The sequence below is a fragment of the Misgurnus anguillicaudatus genome, chromosome 12 (genome assembly GCF_027580225.2).
Source record: "Misgurnus anguillicaudatus chromosome 12, ASM2758022v2, whole genome shotgun sequence".
Taxonomy (NCBI): Eukaryota; Metazoa; Chordata; class Actinopteri; order Cypriniformes; family Cobitidae; genus Misgurnus; species Misgurnus anguillicaudatus.
Window position 1 is genome coordinate 28,934,002 of NC_073348.2, and position 6,823 is coordinate 28,940,824.

At 35.5% G+C, this 6,823-nt stretch overlaps 1 long non-coding RNA gene across 1 annotated transcript in view; it reads right to left on the bottom strand.

Annotated features, from left to right (window-relative positions):
- Positions 1-4,739, bottom strand: part of LOC141369198 (uncharacterized) — a 47,628-nt gene extending 42,889 nt beyond the window's left edge. Inside the window, exon 1 of the long non-coding RNA XR_012372778.1 lies at positions 4,529-4,739. This is a non-coding gene — a long non-coding RNA (uncharacterized lncRNA). The remainder of the gene's footprint in view (positions 1-4,528) is intronic.
- Between the last annotated feature and the right edge of the window lie 2,084 nt (positions 4,740-6,823).

Sequence of the window (6,823 nt, forward strand, 5' to 3'; positions counted from 1 at the left end):
GACCGCTCTGTCCTCAAGCTCATGACCCAAAAACTGATGCAGCTCAGCCATCTTGAAAAAGATCTCAACTGTCTTGCTCAACAGTGAGGAGATAAGGAAGCAAGGCCTTTCTCAAATGCAAGGCTGCATACAATTCCTCCGGAGGAAGCATATGCAGGCTGCATACGTCATCAAGCCTGGTTTATTTCTGTGAACTGCACTCTACAAAATCTTTGCTGCCTTACAGTTTTTTTGTAGTCAATGTTAATGAAAAAATAAAGGCAGCAAATAATTTTTTTACAGTGTGAGCATTGCATTCACACTTCATAAGCATATTACAACATTTTACGATTAACTAGAATAATAGTCAACTTTATAACTGTTAAGTATAAGACGTATGCAGCCTAAGGCAACCTTTGGAGGATGCAGCCTTGAGTTTGAGAAATGGGTTTTAGTGTTATAAATATGTAAAAACAAATTTGGCCTACCTGTGGCCGTGTGACATTTTAGAAAATGACTCTCACTACGTCATATTTTTTTCAAAATGGTGATGCAATATGAAAACTACACACTAAGAGCTTTCCAGTGATATATAGTTTGTCATGATTGATTGGGTATTAGTATTACAAATATATACCCATGGCATTTTAGAAAATGGCTCTCACTATGTCATTCCATTACAAAAATGGTGATGATGAATGAAAACACTCTTAGAGCTTTCAAACAATATATAGTTGTCATGATTGGATAAGAATTCAGATGCAAAACACTGCAGTAAATGTAGGAATCCCGCTGGCAGGACAGTGACATTTTGCAGAATATATATGTTTTAAGGCACACTCTCTTCATAAATAAATCAATTACTCTCCCTACATAATTTATTTTATAAAACACTGTTGAAATATGTATTCTAGAGGTTTAGACCTTTCCACCAATATATAGTTTGTTGTGATAGTCATAAAATTTACATGGGAACTATACTACTATAATTCCTGGATTAATCTAAACCGTTCAAGAAATTGCCCCTGAATGAATGAAGAAAAGTATAAAACTCTCCCCATAAATAAACACTCGAGCTAGGGAACTTAATGAGATACATGGAGAGTGTTTAGAAACATTGCATCTGACTGTGTCCCTGGGTGCGTGCAGCTTTTCCAGGTCAGATTCGAGAACCAATTATTTCTGGTTTTCGAATCTGATTGGCTAAGAGCTCTTCCCAGCCGTGAGATATTGTACTGATAACATAACTGTAACCGCTTTACAGTTTGTATCATTCAGCCACCTACTGGTTATTTTAGTATTAGTGAGTGGGGCTTCTTTAAACGCAAGTCATTTGCTCATCTCTGACTGGAAAAGCTGCACGCACACATGGACACCATAGACTGTAAAAAAAGATGGACGACGCCCGTTCCCCTCTTCCATTAGTGAAAAGTGAAGGCGTCAGTGTCTCGATACGGCGCTGACATCTTGGGCCTTGAGGCTGCGCAGTAGCGATTTCGGGACCATTCATGCGCAGTAGTGAGCAGGAAGTAAAGCCGTGAAAGCAAGGCCCCACCTCGCTCTTGCAGAATGCGCATATCAAAGCTGTCAATCATGATGTGACACCACCGTTTTTATAGCATTAAATAGCTAACTAAAAACAAACTTATTTTAAAAACAAACACTTGAATTTACAACAGCGTGATAAAAACTACATTATAAAACGGGCAGTTCTGGTTCAGATTGGTTGAAACGCGTTCTAAGCCGTGATAAAATACACCGGTAACCTCACGGTTCAGACCACATTACATAAGTATCACTGCGCCACTGTTGCCGCTTACTGATTTATGAGAATAAACACAACAGTCTTTAATCATATTTTTAATTTGTCTACAATTGCACAATTAATGGTGATATCCAAATAAATGTCAATAAATACTGTTGAGTCATCTCGTAGATAAAGAGAAAACGTTGTCTGAGGAGTTTATAACTGAAGTTCATACGCCCGCTATTATCCACTGGGTGGCGATCTTTCCCAACTTAAACACTGACGCATTCACTGAAAACACCGTGTAGTACTGTTCATGTCTGATTTCTTACTAAAGTTCTTCACAAAAATGGAATTATCTCCGCTTTAAGCTGAAAATTTGAGAGGTGATAACTGATAAGAGAACAAATTAAGGTAGGATGAAACTTTTTGTGTTTGTTTTTGTTTGAAAGCGGATGGTCTGTTCTTTCATTTTATATTTATGTTTATTTAAAGAAGATCATTTTTCTGTAAGGCATTAAACTAAAACCGGGTGGCAACTTAAAAAAAAACGCTGACGGGGAAAGAGTTCAGCATGCTTACATGCATATTTGATCATCACTTCAACAGCACAATATAAATGTTAATGTATAAATTAGATGAATGGTGATTTATAAAATAAACACCACCGTCTTTAATCATATTTTCATTGTATCTTTGCTGCGTCTGTGTTGTTTGTGAACTGCGCTCTGTTTCAGTCACACTTGATTCTAAGGAACTACTTTGTTTGGCGGAAGAGTAATATTTATACTAATATAATTACAACTTATTTGTGTTTTATTTTATAAAATCCCGCTAACTTTATGCATATGAAGTAACCGTTTTATAAACGCAATAAACCCCTCGAAGCGTTGGGTTACCAGTGCATTTTATAACAGCTAAGGGGGTTTAGGCACTCCGCTTCGCGTCGTGCCTAACAACGCCCCTTAGCTGTTATAAAATGCACTGGTAACCCACTGCTTCTTGGGGTTTATTGCTTTAGTAAATAACAGAAACCAGGGTAACACTTTAGAATACGGATCCATTATTAATGAATAGCTACACAGGAACAAATGAGTAATTAAACAATATTAATCTAGTAACAACTGTTAACTAGCACAAAACTCTGATTAATAAACTAGTAAGTAATAGCACACAGATGAATGCGGTAGTTCACTATTAACTAATCAATATATACAATTTTTTCATACTTCCCAAAGAACTACTGAGAAGTTTCATAATTCATGCAAAACTAAACGATAACTAATATAGGACAAATGACTAACACTACATTAACACATTTACTACTGTAAACTAATACAAAAAACTGTTTATATTATCAATAGGTAAACGCATCATTGAACGACTACTGGAACTTATAGATTCATCAACCATCCAAATCCCTATACAGTGATTTTTTTTCTTACCTGTCAAAAAATATGTTTTATATATGGCTTCAAGTTCATATGGTAATAGTGCAACTTAAGTGCAATGATGCCGCATTGAGACTATAGTGGATAAGTAACATACACTTAAAAAAATGAAGTTATGACACTTGAGATATCGCCACTGATATATTTAGCAGCAGCATGCAAAAAACATTCTCTCTGACACTTATAAAAAACTGTTTTATGTAGTAATGACAAGAACGAAGTCCAGTAATAAAGCAAATGCACAAGATTAAATGGAAAATAGTTTTATTAATTTTTACCTCGTGCCAAACCAATAACAACACAAAAAACACTGAATATGAATAAGAAAACAAGTATTAGTTTCATGACACCAAATACTGCTGGTTTGATCTCATTTTTGACCATCAAACACAGATAGGCCTACATTAGAGCCAAAGAATCTCTGTCAGCGGTTAAAGTGAACACTGACGTCCGCTGCGTGTCTGGGTCTCTAGGTCCGAATCTTTCTAAGCAAATGTTCAAATAGGCGCTATCTTTACTAATTGACTGTATATTGGATATTATAAATATTCTCGGCTGAACTAATCTTAAAAATACACTTTGTCACCAAGAAACGGTAATATTAAGAAACGGCTATTCTGTCTATTGAGTATGAGATTCAAAACAGCCAAAAGTGTTACCTGTCATTCTGAGCTTCAAATCTGTGGCGGAAGAAAGTAGTTCCCAAACAAAGAGGCTTTTAAAATAACTCTGTTGTTGTTTTCTAGTTTTCTTTTGTTGTATACTGAACTGTTGTATAAAAGCAATTTTAGAATAATTCAACGGCCCGTCGTCAATTATTCCTTCTGTATTATCTATGTCCTTTTAAAAATAATATATCAGTGCTGTGCAAAAGTCTTAGGCTCCACATTTGTTGTTTTACCAAAGTTTTAATGTCCATCCATATTAATTTTTCACTCTTTTCAAGATACAAACAGAAAATACAGGAAATATGTACACAAAATTAAAAACAAAACAATTTTCAGAACTAAATGTCTTCTTCAGGCATCAGTCAGTATTTATTGAGACCTCTCTTGGCACGAAACACATCTTGAGCTTTTTTGAGGAGACTGAAGTCCTGAAGTCATTCGATTAGAATTAGAAATTAGGATTTAATTTCATTAAGGTTTAAGGAACCTGCACTTTCCTGCTATTGCTCAAGTGGAAGGGGAGTTTACCCTAAATAATAAAGAGACTGAGAAATAATTATGATCACAATACAATTGCAAAGATAACAAATCTAATCGTAGCATGGTGGCCTAAGATTTTGCACAGTACCGTATACATCTGTTCTTTAAGTAAGTAAGGATTTCCAAACAACCCACATTCTTACCATTTTATCGGATGGTTCCTCTGTTGTTGATAATGGTCGTTCGGTTTCTCTCATGAAGTAAAGCCTTGATCTGTGATGCTGGATGTGTCTGTCTGCCGTAGCGTATCCAAAAATTGGAAAACTTTTAGAAAATATATCTTAGGAAACAGAAAATAAGCAGCTTCTCATTACCAAGGGGAAAAGAGAGCAGTGTATAAGAGTCTAGCATTTGTTAAAGGAACCAATGTTAACTCACTTCTGAGTAACAGTACTTTTGCCCCATAAAATACATGTGACCTCAGATCAGATGAACAAATGTGGTTTGAGGTTTAAACAGCAAGATGCATGCAAGGCTGATGTATTTCAATTATGAACTGTTACTAAACTTTCAATCTGTGTTTTGTAAGGTATGATCAGTTTTGCTACATTTATGCAATAATAACAACAACACTGATGTAAAGTAATGTAAAGTACAATTACATGCGCTCAGTTCATCATAAATAACAGATTTATTCATTGTGCAGTCAAACTCATTCATTGAAATGTGAGTAAAATGCATTTAACTTTATTCATTATACTGCATACACACTGTCAGTATAAATGGCCAAAAATGGTCCCTATAACTGTCACTACGGCAGTAGTATTTAAAAAGGTCCTTAAATACCATTTAGGCACAGATATGTATACATTTGGTACCATCACAAACTCTTTAGGTAAAATGTGTAGGAGTGCCACCTCAGTGATAGCTATAGGGACCACTTTATCTGACTTTGTAGTGTGACTACACATCTACACTATATGAATATGCAGTTTCAAACACTGATACTATTGACTCTAATAATAGTTTCTTTCAGCAATAACATCAAAGCCTCACTCTCTGATTGGACAGCTAATCTAAAGCAAGTTTAGTTATTTTAACCACACTGTGTGAGAGGATGTAAAGACGTTTCAGAACAACATGAAAGCTCAATGTAGGTCTGAAAAGGAAAGACTTACAAAAGTAAATGTGTATGCAGTTGCAAGATTTTATTATAATGGCAGTATGTGAATGTGCTCATATAAAAACCATGTATGCTTTACTGTAAATAATATTGTGGTATAAATATAGCTCTTCTATTTCTTTACATTGTGGTAGGTGATAAAAAGTGATAAAAAGTGGTATTGTCTTGTAAGGTCCTTAATCTTTAATAAAAACAAAACGGGGTGAGGTTTAAGATAGACTATGTTTACACGTGGGTGGCTATTTTCATAAACAGACATTTCAACCTCTCTGGTTTCAAAAATAACTTTGTGCACACATGTCCGTTTTCAGAAAGGTGTTCATTGACACGTACCCGTGTATATGTAACGAGAAGCTCAAGCCCACGTAAGTCAATCAGAATCACGAAAACAGCAACAAATCACTTCCTGTTTCTCTTTTGAACAAGGTCGCACTTTTGGCGTAAGTGCGAGCTGTGGGGCACACTGTGACGTTGGCTGCCTAAACATCCGTTTGTCTCAATTTACATGCAACCGTGCAACCGCAGATTTTCAAAATCTCCATTCTGGACGGAGTTTTTAGAAAAAAAATGTATTCAGAGGCGAGTTCTCCGTTTGCGCGTAAACGAAGGTGGGCAAACAAAGGCAAATGTCTCAGTTTTTCAAAATAACCATACGTGTAAACAGGGCCTAAGTGAAGTGATCAGATGAGACAAGAATGACAAAGGTACAGTGTTGCAATGCTCTCCAAGCATTTTGTGCGGTATATAGTCGTGTAATAATATTTTACGTTGCATCTCAGCCTATGGAAACTCAAATGCATTGTAAACGCCTTTAACTATTGTTGACTCTGAGACCTATTTTAAGAGAATCATCTTTATATTTTAATTGGCCAGAAGCAATGAGGTCATGGTTACTTTAACCACACAGTGTAGGAGGTGAACTAAACATTGGTGTAGGTCTCATGAAGAAAACATGCCTAGGGATGGGACGGTTAGAAAATTTCATATCATAGTGACCAAAGTTATCACGGTTATCAATATTATCATGGTTTTCTTAAATTGAAATGGAAATGTTCAAAAAGAACTGATACACACACTGAAAACATTTTAGCAAGTTTTATTTTTGAAAATCAGCAAACAACAAATACAATTAGCAGCTATATGCACTTTTTTAAGCATAAACATTAAATCAGGGGTGTCCAGCCAATTTTGTGTGGCAATCTACTTTTAAAATGATAAAGCCGACCAGACCTACCTGCTAAAAACATTTTTTAACAAAACACTGTTACATTTTTTAATAACACTTTAAATGTGTGAGGAGGAATACCTCTACGTT